Below are 17,550 nucleotides of genomic sequence, written 5' to 3'. Positions count from 1 at the left end.
ATGCAGTGGAAACAAGAAGTCATCCAAAGTTATAATCTTCAGTAAGTATACTTTCTCCATGTTCAAAGTAGATCATTAAAAAAAATTTTTTTAAGTACCATAAAGCATAATTAGCAGCCCAGTCCCTGTGTTATATAATAGCTGTTCCATCTAAAGCATTTGAACCTTCAGGAAGTAAACCATTTTCACATTAACATTTGTTCTCCAACAAGCACTCCTGTTTCCAAGGTCATGTGGGCCATTTTCAGCAAAGGTGCTCAGAGACTTTTAACTCACCTTCTTTACGGTTAACTTAATAAGAGAAGGTGACAAATGATTGGTAAATAGGTTAGTATTTGACACAGTCTAGAAAGTCCCAGAGACTCAGTTTCTGTTTGGGGTTCTTGAAGTTCCACTTTGTAAGCATGTTTATCTTGCCATAATAGTGCGATATAATTCCCAAAAGACATTGTTCAGTTAATTTCTGAATCCCTTTGAAAGGCATTTACACAGACTTTCAGAGAACTTTGAAAGGGTTACAAAACTCTTTCAAAGAATTATCTTATTTTTTGGAGAAACCTATTTTAGAATTTATCACAATCCATGATAAAGATCTCTGTTCTTTTACTGACAAACACAGCATAGATTTGAAATGTATTTTTACTTTGGGAATTTAAAATATACTGTTTAAAAGTCAATGGGAGATTTGAATATTCTTTTTTTTTTTAAGATTTTTTAGATGTGGATCATTTTCAAAGTCTATTGAATTGGATAGAATGTTGCTTTTAAGTTTGGGGTGGTGTTTTTTGTTTTTGTTTTGACCAGGATCATGTGGGATCTCATCTCCCCAACCTCTCCCTGCCCAGGGATCAAACCCACATCTCCTGCACTGGAAGTCAAAGTCTTAACCACTTGACTATTAGGGAAGTTCCTGAATGTTGGATTCTAGTTCAGATGTGGAATTTGTAAATTAAATATAAACAGCCACCATTTTACTAAACTAATTCTCTTTCTGCTAAGTACTTCAAAATTTTCTCAATATTCATTTATATCTTTTCCTATAAATTATATAATTTACGCCAGCTAGCAAATGATCACATATAATTTATTAAATTTGATCATTTACTAGAAAAAGAATACATAAAATGGAGATTTATATCAAGAATTAAGCTTTTTGTTAAGTGATATCTTCCACACTTTTGTGATTTGGATTTTTTTTTCATTGAAAAATACCAACAAAACACAGAAGGAAAGTCATCCATATGGAACCAGTTTTTGAATGTAAACATATCTATCCCTCTTGGTCAGCTGCATTGTCTCGCCCTACCTAGTGACCGTTATTTTTTTCCTCTCTTTTTTTTTTAATTTTTAAATTTATTTTTAATTAGAGGATAATTTCTTTACAATATTGTGCTGGTTTCTGCCGTGTATCGACATGAATCAGCCATAGGTATATGTATGTCCCCGTCCTCTTGAATGTCGCTCCCACCTCCCACCCATCCCTCCCCTCTAGGCGGTCACAGAACATCTGATGACCATTACACTGGGAGAAAAAGTCCTCCCAGCCTAGCCCTGTGCTTGAACAAATGCATTTCTATTGAGATATTGACACATGGGCTCTATTTTTGGACCAGGAAAGCGGATTTGTCTGTAATTTTTTTTCCAGGATCATATGCTTTAGATAACTTTCCAGAGCAGTCCACCTACACCCCATTCTTTTTAACAGTTGTGTCGATTCCTAAAAGTGGACTTGCTGAGCCATAAACCAGCAAATAACAACAACAGTAAGTGAACTTTCAAAGTGGACAATTTTATGCAAATCATTATCTCAATCTCTTCTTCGAATCACTTAAGAATTAAAAAGGCAGTTTATAATGAGGAGACATTGTATATAGCTCGTTCTCCCCATCGCTCATTCCGATTCATTCTTCACTTTTTTTTTCTCTGCAGTGTCCCCAGAAGCGGGCCCAGTTTTCCTTGCCTTCTGGCTTCCGATCGGGTTCAGGCAATAGCAGGCTCTAACCGGAAGTCACAGGAAGGGAGAGAGAAGTGGGTCTCCATACCCTGCTCTTTCTGCCACGGCTGCTTTCCTAAGGCCACAACTCCTGCAGGCTCGCCCCTCTCAAGGGTCCAGCTGTCACCCTGTTACAAGTACAGCTTCCTCCCTGCCCCCTGTGACCTGGAGACTGGTGTCAGGCCCTGACTGACCCCTGTTACCCTATTCACATCTCTGTGTATCATGCCTTCAGTAAACTCTTTTGAGCATGTCCTTTGTTCCTGCTGGGACCAAAGCTGATAAAATTATTTGAAAAGGCAGTGCATCAATTAGGATTAATTAAGTACACCAATTAGTTTTGCCTTCATACACAATGACAACAGTTAACCACAAATAGTGGCTTAAATAAAAAAGAAACACACATTTATTTCTCTCTCAAGGGAGAGACACTGAAAGGCAGGTATGGCGGCTTCAAATGGGAAGAACCCTGGCTCTTGTTCTGACATCCTCCTGTCTGTCAGTGGCTTCCACGGTGTGTACAGCTCTAGCCATCATATTCACATCCCACGGCCCACATTCCAGGCAGTGTGAAGGATATACTTACTCCCTTTCTTTTAAGAAGACTCAGAAGTTGAAAATAAAGGAAACTTGGAAGCTTATACCTCATCCACTAGAACTTAATCAGCCGACAACTCCCCTGTCACAAGAGAGATTAAGAAATCTCCTTTAACAATATAGAAAATCCTAGAGAAATCCAGCTACATAGCACATCCACACACTCAAATTTCTGCTTATTCAGAAAATAGTTCCACCAGATGCTGCTGACTGGCATACTCTTTTTTTTTTTAATTGAAGGATAATTGCTTTATAATATTGTGCTGATATCTGCCATACAACAACATGAATCCACCAGAAGTATACATATGTCCCCTCCCTCTGGAACCTTCCTCCCCGCTTCCATCCTACCCCACCCCTCTAGGTTGTCACAGAGCACAGGATTGAGCTCCCTGCAACATACAGCAAATTCCCACTGGTTATCTGTTTTATATAGGGTAATGTGTATATTACAGGAGTATGTCAAGGCTGTATATTGTCACCCTGATTATTTAACTTATATGCAGAGTAAGTACATCATGAGAAACACTGGGCTGGAAGAAGCACAAGCTGGAATCAAGATTGCTGGGAGAAATATTGATAACCTCAGATATGCAGATGACACCACCCTTATGGCAGAAAGTGAAGAGGATCTAAAAAGCCTCTTGATGAAAGTGAAAGAGGAGAGTGACAAAGTTGGCTTAAAGCTTAACATTCAGAAAACTAAGATCATGGCATCTGGTCCCATCACCTCATGGGAAATAGATGGGGAGACAGTGGAAACAGTGTCAGACTTAATTTTTTTAGGCTCCAAAATCACTGCAGATGGTGATTGCAGCCATGAAATTAAAAGACCTTTACTCCTCGGAAGGAAAGTTATGACCAACCTAGATAGCATATTAAAAAGCAGAGATATTACTTTGCCAACAAAGGTCCGTTTGGTCAAGGCTATGGTTTTTCCGGTGGTCATGTATGGATGTGAGAGTCGGACTGTGAAGAAAGCTGAGTGCCGAAAAATTGATACTTTTGAACTGTGGTATTGGAGAAGACTCTTGAGAGTCCCTTGGACTGCAGGGAGATCCAACCAGTCCATCCTGAAGGAGTAAGTCCTGGATGTTCATTGGAAGGACTAATGCTGAAGCTGAGACTCCAATACTTTGGCCACCTTGTGCGAAGAGTTGACTCATTGGAAAAGACCCTGATGCTGGGAGGGATTGAAGACAGGAGGAGAAGGGGACGACAAAGGATGAGATGGCTGGATGGCATTGTCAACTGGATGGGCATGAATTTGAGTAATCTCTGGGAGTTTGTGATGGACAGGGAGGCCTAGCATGCTGCGATTCATGGGGTTCAAAGAGTTGGACACGACTGAGCGATTGAACTGAACTGAATGTATATATTTCAATGCTTCTTTCTCACTTCATCCCACCCTCCCCTCCCCCTACCGTGTCCACGAGTCTGTTCTCTATGTCTGCGTCTCTACTGCTGCCCTGCAAAAGATTCATCAGTACCATTTTTCTAGGTTCCATCTATATGTGTTAATATATGATATTTGTTTTTCTCTTTCTGACTTAACTTCACTCTGTATAACATGCTCTAGGTGGATGAACCTAGGGCATACTCCTTTGTCCAGCTCTCCAAAAGCTACTCAACAAGCAGTCTTTTCATGAAGATACATTAAGCTGTGACAGTGGTAGCTTTATGTGCAAACACTTCAAACACGAAGTGAGTGGCATCTCAACTCTGAGATTCCTAATCACCATTGCACCTCAGCTCTCTATTCCAGACCAACACTAGTCAGTGAAGAGTGGTTCTCTGAGCCCAAATGTATCTGATTTAGAGAGGTCTAGCATGAACGTTTCAGCTTGACTATGTCAAAATGGTATGATTATCTTGAGGTGAGGCCTCAGGGGAAAAAAGGCACCAAATCATCAATTTAACCCTTGGTCATAATCACCTCCTTTCCCATTTAGGTAGTTTACATGTCTATTCAACTTTTTCTCCTTTAAACGAAAAAAAAAAAAAGAACCTTTTGTTCATCTTAGGTCGTAAAGCACATGGAGAATGCTCAATTCAATTCTAGTTCTGCAGTTATCAGCCAACCTTTTGTTAATGATTTCTATCTACCCCATTAGGGTCTTCCTGTCAACAGATAGTTTAATTTACTAAAAATTGAATTAACCAGGTGCATGATCTCAGGTGAGTGAAACAATAAATTTGGATTTTTTTCAGCCCTAGCTCCTGAAAAGCCAGGCAAAACCGTCTAAGATAAACTAGAGGCACAGTCTGACTCTCAGTCTTAGAAGAAAAGGCGGAGAAGGGGACTGCCAGTGCTTCAGCTCTTCCCAGGTCAATGTATTAAGGCTGTAGATCAGCTAGAAATTAGGATCAGAAATCCCAACTAGGAATAGAGGTGCATTTACCTGGAGCATGCCCTTGCTTATATGTCTGGAAGCCGAGTTAGCCAACAGGAAGGGGCCGATAATACGAACCTTAATTCCAACACATCAGCAACAGGTAACAATATGTAATAGAATATTTGTTACCTACTGTGATGGCTTTAAAGCATGTCTTCAGATTCTTTGACACCTCTCATTGAGGGGTGGGGGTCTATATCCCCTTTCTTGAATCTGGGTCAATCTTAGTGACTTGCTTTTAACCAACAGAATGTATCAGAAGTGACACAGCATAACTTGCAAGACTATTTCATGAAAGGCTCACGCCTAATTCACTTGGGGTACTCACCCCAGAGCCCTGAGCTGCCATACAAGATGACCAATGACTCAGGGGTGGCCATGTCCCAAGAAAACCCAGGCCATAGGGAGGTCTGCATTGTTGGAGTTCTGGTGTTCAGTTCCAGCCAACAACCAGCATGTGAGTGTAGACTCCTTCAGCCACAGGCCCCTCTAGCTGAAGCTCTACAGACAAGCCATCTTCATTTCTTAGTCTATACTCCTTACCCACAGCATCTATGAGCATAATAAAATGTCACCCCATACCACAAGGTTTTGGGGTGGTTTGTTTCACACGTAGCGTAACCAGAACACCAACCCTATAGAGTCACTGAAAACGGTTAAACCATACACTGGACAAACACTAATGTTTATGTGGAGGTCTGCTGAAAGCTGGGTGATTGCCTCTGTTAGCAGAGAAGCTGTGTGGTGTATGAACATGAGCTATAGAGTTAAACTTCTTGTCTCCTAAGCATTTATTCCATATCTAATAAACAATAATAATTCCTATTTTGCAGAGTCTGTATGTGGTTTAGAGTTGATGTGTTTACAACACTCGGCACAGTGCCTAGCAAAGAACTAGAATCAATTAAATAGTTAAAAAATAGCAGTGCCCTATTTTCTGATTTTATATTCCTGAATCTTTATGCTCTTGTGAGTGATCTGATTTATTAAAGTTGACTCATCATATACAGCTCAGTTGGACAGACAAATCTGTAAGAGTATTTGGGTTAAATGGTAAATATAATTAGAAAATGAGAGTGCCACAAAAACAAATACTGGGTTATTTGTTCTAGCTAAATACTAGCACCTTTAGCTAGAAATAGCATGTCCTACAAGCTGACTGCCATAAGATTGAATAAGCGATAATCATCAAAATGACTGAGAATTAAGAAAGAAAATTAATTCCCAAAGGTAATCACTATAGATCTCATTAGTTCAAGAATAACCTACCTTAGGACTTTAATTAAAAATAATATTTATCCCAGATAAATGAGTGTTGGCAGGTTTCTGCAGGATCCATAATCTTGGTTATGCTAAATCTTCTTATATTAAGGCAGACATCATTAATCTCATTTGCGATGCCCTCCAGTCTGACAGCTCTTATAGCACTGGGGCTATTTCTTACAGCAGCCTTTTTATCTTCACAAAAGAGTTATAACTCATGCAGATACCTAGTGTAAAAAGGTCTAGGCAATTAGAGACATCACTCTGAGATCTACACTGGCATTTTATCATGTCAGAAGGCTTCTCATAATGAGTTTGTTCTTAAATGGAGGCCAGGATCTCAACACTACCATCAAATTAATGGTGGTTATGTTATTATTTTATTTATCCCTACCATTCTTTGTTCCAGAGAAGCATCAAGTATTTTATAATTCAAAGGATATGACCAGATAAAAGAGAAATTGTAACAAGTCAGTGAAGAAACTAGGGCCAAGGAGAGAATGAAAGTAGAGACAGCAGGAAGTTAGAAGGAATGAGGTTAATATCGTAAATGCATGCTGTAAAGTTCTGCAGAATTACACATCTGCAAACTTGTCAGCTGATTGTTGGCATATATTCCCAATCTTGGGCTCCTCCTGTGGCTCAGCGGTAAAGAATCTACCTGCAATGCAAGAGCCGCAGAAGACAGGTTTAAACCCTGGGTTGGGAAGATCCCCTGGAGGAGGAAATGGCAACCCACTCCAGAATTCTTGTCTAGAGAATCCCATGGACAAGAGTCCGGTGGGCTATATAGTCCATGGGGTCACAAACCGTCGGACACAACTAAAGCAACTTGGCATTTCCAGTCTTATGTCGTGATTAATCCTGAGAATTTTTCTATCCTGATTATTTTTGTACAAGTTACCAATAATGCATGCACTGTGCTGAAGAGCATCCCCCCAAAATTCATGTCCACCTGGAACCTGTGAGTATGACCTTATCTGGAATTAGGGTCCTTGCAGTTGTAATCAAGTCACACCGGATTAGGATGGGCCCCAAATCCAGTGCCTGGCATCCTTATAAGAAAAGGGGAATTTGGATTCAGAAACACACGGAGAGCAGGCCATGTGATGACTGAGGCAGAGACTAGAGAGATGGGGACAAGGAGTGGCAAGAATTCTTCCCCAGAGCCTTCCAAGCCAGCATGGCCCTACAGACAGCTTGCCTGCCATCCTCCAGAACTGTGAGAACTAAACACCTGTTGTTTCAGCCACCTAGTTTGCAGCATTAGCTCTAAGAAACTAATACAACCCTTAAATGTTTTTTTTCCTAAGAACCTAGAGTACATGCCCGGTAGGAATATAAGGATTTAGGGGAGAAAATGAAGAAAACAAATTAAATTCCAAATATGTTGTCTGTTAAGCTTTTTTGTTAAAAACCTATGGCTCTCCTATACATGCTGGGCAGTGACAAGTAACAAATAAGTGAACAATGTTAAGAGGGAAAAAACTCATGGAGGCATCCAGTTGCATTTAGTTTAACAGATTGTTTTCCTATGGGTAAACAGGCTTTTGATATTTTATTGCATACATTATGAGAGTCTGATTTTTCCACAGTCTTGAGCAAGACTGCTGTCCCACTCTGCACAGAGGAGACTGGCTCTTTCCTTACCTCCCATTGAGCGAGGGGCTTGCCGAGAGCTGGAGTCAAAACCCACAAGTTCTTCAGTTTGAAAAACTGGAATGTGAACTTTTTAGAGAACAGGCAAGATGATTTCAGACCTACTTTAAGACACAGAACTGGAAAGGTAATGTAATACCCCAAACTGATAATCAACTTGTGCTAGGCTTTTGCAAACCAGATGAAAACATTAGTTTATAATCTAAATACCTTGCAGAAATGAAACTACTGCTTCATGGTATCAATATTTTAAGATTTGGACAGCCAGTAATGTGGTGACTGGCGTCCACTTACAAAGGCCTTTGTCTGGGAGTCGGGGCGCTTCTCAGTTCTCACAGGACAGGCCTCACGGTCAGTGTGGTCTGGAGCTACATTCAGAGGCCAGTGTACGCAGATGCTACCAGGCTCAAGTATCCTTTCCTGCCGTGACAGCTCACTTTCACAGTAACTAGATCACAGGCTTGGGCCAGATTCAGCCCACAGGCTTGTTTTGTTTGCCTTCTAAGGTATCTTGTTTTTAATTAGTTGCTCACTTTAAAAAACTGGAAGATTTCATATGAAATCCCATACCACCAGTGGATGTGAATTTCTGCAGGGCAATCCGGTCTGCTAGAGACAAATCCGTCCAGTGCCCCACCGTGCAGGCCCCTCGAGGAGCCCATGGCCATACCACACAGATGCCCAGCAAGACTTGCCGGGTCCCACTTTGCACTGTGTGACCTTGAGTGCGTGATTTCTCTTCACTGACCCTTTGCTTCTTCTTATGCAAAATGGGTGTAGTAATAGCACCTATCTCATTAGACTGTTTGAAAGATTAAGAGAGGTAAAACATGTAAAGCACTTAAAGTGCGTGGTACACAGTGGAAGCTCCATACATGTTTGTTGTTACTCTTTTCACTGTCTCCTATTTCACTTTTCCCACTTTGATCACTCACCTGGCCCTATTGGTCTTGTGTTTCTGACGTGGGCTCTAGGTAAAGCCCCATCCTCAGTTGGATGTAGAGACAGCTAGTCTCTTGTGTGCTAGACCGTGGGAGTTATAGGCAGTGCACGGAATAAGAGCCCAGGTTCTAAAGCCAGACAGCCTGACGTCCAGTCCCACCTCTACTGCTGCTCAGCAATGTGCTCTTGCACAAATTATAATATTTAATTCTCTAAAGCCTGTGTCTACTTAATTCTATAAAACAGTAAAAGAACTGCTGCGAATTAATGTGCCCAGCACATAGTAGGTTTTAGCTTTTATTATTAAGAACACTCAGCAGACCACAGCATTCTGCCACCAGCAAACCCAGGCCTGGCCCACCTCAGTTTCTCTCATCAGGGTCCAGGGGCTTCCAGGTCTGAGGGAGATATGAATTAGGAGAAAACCAGGTATAACTTGGAGCTACTTATTATTAACTCCTTGTCACCCTTTTATTATGTTATCCCCAAATATTTATCCCAGGTAGCATTAAAACTTGCATGGCTCTGAGATTAAAAGCATTTCCTCTAAGATGGAAGCAAATTTTTTCCTACCATTTCAAATAGTAAAAGCATCTAAGCATATGAAAAAGATGAAGGCATTCAAGTTTTTAAAGTTTTCCAAAATAATTCCCTCAAGCCCTGACAGTCTTCTCATATGATTGCCTTCACAGTGGGACATCCACCCACAGCTTGAATTCTCTCCAAATCTTATCAGAAGTTTAAAAATAACTTTTGAAATAATGCTTTAGACAGTCACATTAAAAAGTTCCTGAGAACAAATGACCTCAACAGTATTTCTTAAAGAATGCTACCTACTATTCAACTTGTTTTAGGCTTCATGATTCTAAAATTTTTCATTTTTTTAAAAAAAGCAGCAAAGTGTTTCTTCTATTCTAGACACAAAAGAAATAGACAGTTGCAAACATCAAAAAGTTGACTCAATAGAAAAGCCCTCCTTATGAAATTATCGCCTGTAGAAAGTTTTCCAAATTTCAATGAAAATAAAGATTTAAAAAGAACTGACTGTTAAATTGATTTTAAAAATTAATCAAGTTCTGGGAATTCCCTGTAAGTCCAACAGTTAGGACTCGGCACTTTCACTGCTAGGGCCCAAGGTTCAATCCCTGGTTGAGGAACTAAGATCCCATTAGCTGTTCAGAAACCAGAAAATTTTAAAAATTAATCAAGTCACTGTATAAGAAGGTCACGGCAGCATTAGTCTTAAACATTAAAAAAAAAAAAAAAAAAAAAAATTCAGCAGTAGATGGGTAAATTACCTATGGTAAATTCCTACAATAAAATACTACACAGCAATGAAAAAGAATAAACCACTACTATATGCAACAATACAAGTGAATTTTTCAAACATGTTAAGCAAAAGAAGCAAATCTCAGAATGCTAGTTATCTTTGAGAGAGATGATCTGGGAGGGAACATGAAATTTTTAAAACGCTTTGTATCTTCAGCTGGGTAGTGTTTACATAAGGGTTATTCATATGTAAAATCTTATTGAACTGTACATTTAAGCTTATTGGACTTTACCATATTTATACCTCAATTAAAAAGTAAATTAAAAGAAACTGTTAGTCTTTGGTTGTGGATTTTTGAAACTACATGAGACTCCATTATAGACTCTGTGAAAGTTTGTCACAGAAAAAAAAAGTTATTGTAACATATTTATATTTTACATTGTCACTCAGATTCTTTAGAGTAATAACCTTTGTTTTATTCATTAAATAGCATTTTTGTTATTGTTTGTTTTTCAGGAAAATTCAAAAATCTTTTGATATACTTAAACCAAACAACCTATATCAGTGTTCAGACAGCCCTAGGAGCTTCACGTGTATGCCATTTCACAACACCAAGTTCTTTTTTCATTATGTGAACTGCCTAGGGCTGTAGTGAGTAGAAAATGACCTTGAAGTGGTCCAATCTGGATCAAAATCCCTATTGTACCAGTCATCAGGAAGAGGACCTGGCAAATCACTCCATCTCCATCTCCCTGAATCCATCTCTTCTGCAAAATGGAGATGGTGCCTCCCTTGCACCGTTAGTGAGAGTATTGGTTGGGATAAATTATGTAAAACTTCTGGTACACAATTTTTAGATGGAAACTGTCACTAAATGGAAGTGAGCCCTTATCTAAGTTTATATTTTAAAAATATAGATGTGCTTTGTATAGAACAGACCTTTGGACTCTGTGGGAGAAGGTGAGGGTGGGATGTTTCAAGAGAACGGCATCGAAACATGTATATTATCTAGGGTGAAACAGATCACCAGCCCAGGTTGGATGCATGAGACAAGTGCTTGGGCCTGGTGCACTGGGAAGACCCAGAGGGATCGGGTGGAGAGGGAGGTGGGAGGGGGGATCGGGATGGGGAATGCATGTAAATCCATGGCTGATTCATGTCAATGTATGACAAAAACCACTACAATATTGTAAAGTAATTAGTCTCCAACTAATAAAAATAAATGAAAAAAATATATAGATGTGCTTAAAAATGTAGACATGCTATATTTTAAAAATGGCACATGCTTCAAAATATCCAAGCCTCAAACATTTACATCTAAGAAATGTGGGAAAGGCCACAACTTGCCTGTATTTAGCAATAGTATAATCTTTGGCTCAGCCCTGACCCTACAGTGAGCGCTCATCCCTCCCCAGTGTTTTCTAGCACCTCCATCCTCTCTGTCCTTCTGGAGCAGAACACTCCCCCACTTCTCTCCTACAGACTTCCTTCCTGCCACCTGAATGTTAGGACCCCACCCAGGGACTAATGGGCTTCCCCAGTGATGCTATTGGTAAAGAACCTGCTTGCCAATACAGAAGTAAAAGACCTGGGTTCGATCCCTGGGTCAGGAAGACCCGCTGGAGAAGGAAATGGCAACCCACTCCAGTGTTCTTGCCTGGGGAATCCTATGGACAGAGAGCCTGGCGGGCTACAGTCAACGGGGTCGCAAAGAGTCGGACACGGCTGAAGGGACTTAGCATGGCACAGCAGGGACTAAAGCCTCTGTTTCTGCTCTCAAGAGCCAACTAAAACAACCTTGGCAAAGGCGTATTTCTTGTAACCAATACCCCAAAGGTGATATTTTCTCAATATTTTTCCAAATAAAATACGACTCAGTTACAATTCATGCACGATAAATAGCCAGCCATGAATATACGTCTCCACAGAGAAAATGAGATATAAAGGTAAACACAACTTGGAAAGTGTGCTGCTTGTTCATGGTTTGGTGTGAACAAAACTCCCGGCTGTCACCTCAGTAGCAAGCATGGGAAAGGAGGATTTGACCTGGAAAGTTTTTCTCCATGAAGTCAAATTTGCTCTGTTACTTCACTGGAAGAAGAGCATGTTTCTCCAAGGGAGAAGAGTCCTGTTGGCATTGAGGACGAGACAGTTCTTCACTGTGCAGACTGAGAGGCTTAGTGTCCTGGCTCCATCCAGCGAGGGTATAAAGATGCCTCCAGGGATGCAGCACGGCTGGCAACCAACTCCACCTTGGACTGTCTTCCTGGGAGAGGGAAGGGTCACCCCTGGTAGATGGGAGCACAGAACATAGATTAAGGTCAGCTACAGAAAAATAAAACTACGTTTCTTACTCATGAGTTTGTGAATGAGCCGGGTACAGTAACGTCCTATGAGTAGAATTCAGGCTTGGGACAGGGGCTTCCATTACTAAGTGTGTGACTCCTCAGGGTGGGACTAGTCATATTGTGCACATTGTAGACTTGTAAATTTACTAAATGATTGTCTCCTTAATGGAACTATCTTGAGAGAGAGCGATGCCTGTTCCTAATTTGAACAATGATGCCATATGGACCAGACGTGGCCCCGCCACAGATTTTGAAGACCTCGAACCTATACTTTTATTTTGTAGGTCATATAGCACTATGTATGATTTCCCCATTCCTCATAAAGGTATAATGCAAACCTGTATGAGGGCTGGTAAGACAGCTGGTTGAAAAGAGGATGTACACTAAAAGGAAAATGAATCACACCTTTTAGTAAAATTGGATTTGTGATACAAAATTGAAAAAAAAACAACAACAAAGATCATGGGGTTAGGACAGATGTCCCCAGTCCACTTCAGTCATTCGGTTGTGTCTGACTCTTTGCGATACCGTGAGCTGCAGCACACCAGGCTTCCCTGTCATCACCAACTCCAGAGCTTGCTCAAACTCATGTCCATCTTACCCCAAATGATCTCAGTTCATGATCCCTTCCTGCCTCAATAATATTTATACTTTCCCCTAGATCTGAAAAAATACTCAGTAGTTGGTTCTGTTTATTACCAACAACTTAAGTATGTCTGTCCTGAAAACTCAGTAGCCTTTTAAAAAATAAACTGAAAAAAATTATTTTTGTATCATTCTTAAATAATCATACTGGTAGATGTGTACCTGTTTAGCAAGCTAAACATTTCAAACATTGGGAACAGATTGAGATTTGCCAACATCTCGTTTCATTTTTCACAAGGTACTTCCTTATCATCATGGAAACATCTAAAAACCTAGCTTTCCAAAGCTATGACATACCCTAAAGGAATGTAGCACAATATTGAAAAAAGTATGTGAAGTATCTCAAAATAGTAGTTTCACGCTGTCCACAGACATCATTTCAATTTCTATCAACATTATAAAGTCCCAGATTCTCTGTGCACAATTTAAAGCAAATGAAACCCTAGACACATTGAAATTAGCTATAGTACAGATGTTTATTATGGCCTAACAGCCATGGTTCTGGAGAACTAGAATTAAGTCTGAAATTACAGCACTCAAGAGCCTGTTCACTTCTTGGGCATTTGAGATAAAGTCTTCAAAAACATCTTGACAATTCTGAAGTGCTGTAACAGTGGTACCTGCAGAATTAGCTGGTGAACGGAACATCTGCTGGAGAGTAAGCTTTAAGAAGGCCAGGAGTTTTGATACTCATTGCCTAGAATAGTGCCCAGAATATAGTTGGTTTTTTATAAGAAGTTGATGCATGAATTCCTTATTGCCAAATTCAGACTTAAACTGAAGAAAGTAGGGGAAACCACTAGACCATTCAGGTATGACCTAAATCAAATCCCTTACGATTATACAGCAGAAATGAGAAATAGATTTAAGGGACTAGATCTGATAGACACAGTGCCTGATGAACTATGGACGGAGGTTTGTGACATTGTACAGGAGACAGGGATCAAGACCATCCCCAAGAAAGAGAAATGCAAAAAAGCAAAATGGTTGTCTGAGGAGGCCTTACAAATAGCTCTGAAAAGAAGAGAAGCAACAAGCAAAGGAGAAAAGGAAAGATATTCCCATTTGAATGCAGAGTTCCAAAGAATAGCAAGGAGAGATAAGAAAGCCTTCCTCAGTGATCAGTGCAAAGAAATAGAGGAAAACAATAGAATGGGAAAGACTAGAGATCTCTTCAAGAAAATTAGAGATACCAAGGGAACATTTCATGCAAAGATGGACTCAATAAAGGATAGAAGTGGTATGGACCTAACAGAAGCAGAAGATATTAAGAAGAGGTGGCAAGAATACACAGAAGAACTGTAAAAAAAAAAAAAATCTTCACATCCCAGATAATCACGATGATGTGATCACTCACCTAGAGCCAGATATCCTGGAATGTGAAGTCAAGTGGGCCTTAGGAAGCATCACTACGAACAAAGCTAGTGGAGGTGGTGGAATTCCAATTGAGCTATTTTAAATCCTAAAAGATGATGCTGTGAAAGTGCTGCCCTCAATATGCCAGCAAACTTGGAAAACTCAGCAGTGGCCACAGGACTGCAAAAGGTCTGTTTTCATTCCAATCCCAAAGAAAGGCAATGCCAAAGAATGCTCAAACTACCACACAATTGCACTCATCTCACATGCTAGTAAAGTAATGCTCAAAATTCTCCAAGCCAGGCTTCAACGATACATGAACCATGAACTACCAGATGTTCAAGCTGGTTTTAGAAATGGCAGAGGAACCAGAGATCAAATTGTCAACATCTGATGGATCATCAAAAAAGCAAGAGAGTTCCAGGAAAACATCTATTTCTGCTTTATTGACTATGCCAAAGCCTTCAACTGTGTGAATCACAATAAACTGTGGAAAATTCTGAAACAGGTGGGAATACCAGACCACCTGACCTGCCTCTTCAGAAACATGTATGCAGGTCAGGAAGCAACAGTTAGAACTGTACACGGAACAACAGAGTGGTTCCAAATAGGAAAAGGAGTACGTCAAGGCTGTATATTGTCACCCTGCTTATTTAAATTCTATGCAGAGTACATCATGAGAAATGCTGGGCTGGATGAAGCGCAAGCTGGAATCAAGATTGCCAGGAGAAATATCAATAACCTCAGATATGCAGATGACACCATCTTTATGGCAGAAAGTGAAGAAGAACTAAAGAACCTCTTGATGAAAGTAGAAGAGGAGAGTGAAGAAGTTGGCTTAAAGCTCAACATTCAGAAAACTAAGATTATGGCATCCAGTCCCATCACTTTATGTCTAATAGATGGGGAAACAGTGAAAACAGTGACAGACTGTATTTTTCTGGGCTCCAAAATCACTGCAGATCGTGACTGCAGCCATGAAATTAAAAGACACTTACTCCTTGGAAGGAAAGTTATGGCCAACCTCGACAGCATATTAAAAAGCAGAGACATTACTTTGCCAACAAAGTTCTGTCTAGTCAAATGGTTTTTCCAGTAGTCATGTATGGATGTGAGAGTTGGACTATAAAGAAAGCTGAGCACCAAAGAATTGATGCTTCTGAACTGTGGTGCTGGAGAAGATTCTTGAGAGTCCCTTGAACTGCAAGGAGATCCAACCAGTCCATCCTAAAGGAAATCAGTCCTGAATATTCATTGGAAGGACTCATGCTGAAGCTGAAACTCCAATACTTTGGCCACCTGATGCGAAGAGCTGACTCATTTGAAAAGACCCTGATGCTGGGAAAGATTGAAGGTGGGAGGAGAAGGGGACGACAGAGGATGACTCAATGGAGATGAGTTTGAGTAAACTCCGGGAATTGGTGATAGACAGGGAGATCCTGCGTGCTGCAGTCCATGGGATCTCAAACAGTTGGACATGACTGAGCAACTGAACTGAACTGATGAATTAAGGGGTAAAAAGAAAAGAGGACACAGTGAATTTAAAACTCTTTGTTATTGTTGTTTTTCAGTCAGTAAGTCATGTCCAACTCTTTGCGACCCCATGGACTGCAGCACGCCAGACCTCCCTGTCCATCACCAACTCCCAGAGTTACTCAAACTCCTGTCCATTGAGTCAGTGATGCCATCCAACCATCTCATCCTCTATCGTCCCCTTATCCTCCCACCTTCAATCTTTCCCAGCATCAGGGTCTTTTCAAATGAGTCAGCTTTTCACATCAGGTGGCCAAAGTATTGGAGTTTCAGCTTCAGCATCAGTCCTTCCAATGAATATTCAGGACTGATTTCCTTTCAGATGGACTGGTTGGATCTCCTTGCAGTTCAAGGGACTCTCAAGAGTCTTCTCCAACACCACAGTTCAAAAGCATCAATTCTTCAGCACTCAGCTTTCTTTATAGTCCAGCTCTCACATCCATACATGACTACTGGAAAACCCATAGCTTTGACTAGATGGACCTTTGTTGGCAAAGTAACGTCTCTGCTTTTTAATAGGCTATCTAGGTTGGTCATAGCTTTTCTTCCAAGGAGCACGTGTCTTTTAATTTCATGGCTGCAGTCACTGTCTCCAGTGATTTTAGAGCCCAAGGAAATAAAATCTGTCACTGCTTCCACTTTTTCTCCTTCCATTTGCCATAAAGTGATGGGACCAGATGCCATGATCTTAGTTTTTTTAATGTTGAGTTTCAAGCCAGCCTTTTCACTCTCCTCTTTCACCCCCATCAAGAGGCTACTTAGTTCCTCTTCACTTTCTGCCCTTAGAGTGGTATCATCTCCAATCCAAGGTTGTTGATATTTCTCCTGGCAATCTTGATTCCAGCTTGTGTTTCATCCAGCTCATCATTTGTCATGATTTACTCTGCATAGAAGTTAAATAAGCAGGGTGACAATATACAACCTTGTTGTATTCCTTTCCCAATTTTGAACCAGTTTTTTGTTCCATTTCTGGTTCTCACTGTTGCTTCTTGACCTGCATACAGGTTTCTCGGGAGGCAGATAAGTTGGTCTGGTATTCTGATATCTTTAAGAATTTGCCACAGTTTGTTGTGATCCACACAGTCAGATGCTTTAGTGTTGTACAGGAGGCAGTGATCAAAACCATCCTCAAGAAAAAGAAATGAAAGAAAGCAAAGTGGTGGTTTGGGAAGACTACAAATAGCTGAGAAAAGAAGAGAAATGAATGGCAAAGGAGAAAGGGAAAGATTTATCCAACTGAATATAGAGTTCCAAAGAACAGAAGGGAGAGATAAGAAAGCCTTCTTAAGTGAACAATGCAAAGAAATAGAGGAAAACAATAGAATGCAAAGGCTAGAGATCTCTTGAAGAAAACTGGAGATATCAAGGGAACATTTCATGCAAGAATGGGCATGAAAAAGGAAATAGTAAGGACCTAACAGAAGCAGAAGACATTAAGAAGAGGTGGCAAGAATACACAAAAGAACTATACAAAATAGGTCTTAATGACTCATAACCAGATGGTGTGGCCACTCACTTAGAGCCAGACATCCTGGAGTGTGAAATCAA

This window comes from Odocoileus virginianus, chromosome 4 (genome assembly GCF_023699985.2).
Source record: "Odocoileus virginianus isolate 20LAN1187 ecotype Illinois chromosome 4, Ovbor_1.2, whole genome shotgun sequence".
Classification (NCBI taxonomy): domain Eukaryota; kingdom Metazoa; phylum Chordata; class Mammalia; order Artiodactyla; family Cervidae; genus Odocoileus; species Odocoileus virginianus.
The sequence above is the reverse complement of the archived record's forward strand: the minus strand, read 5'-3'. Positions refer to the sequence as shown.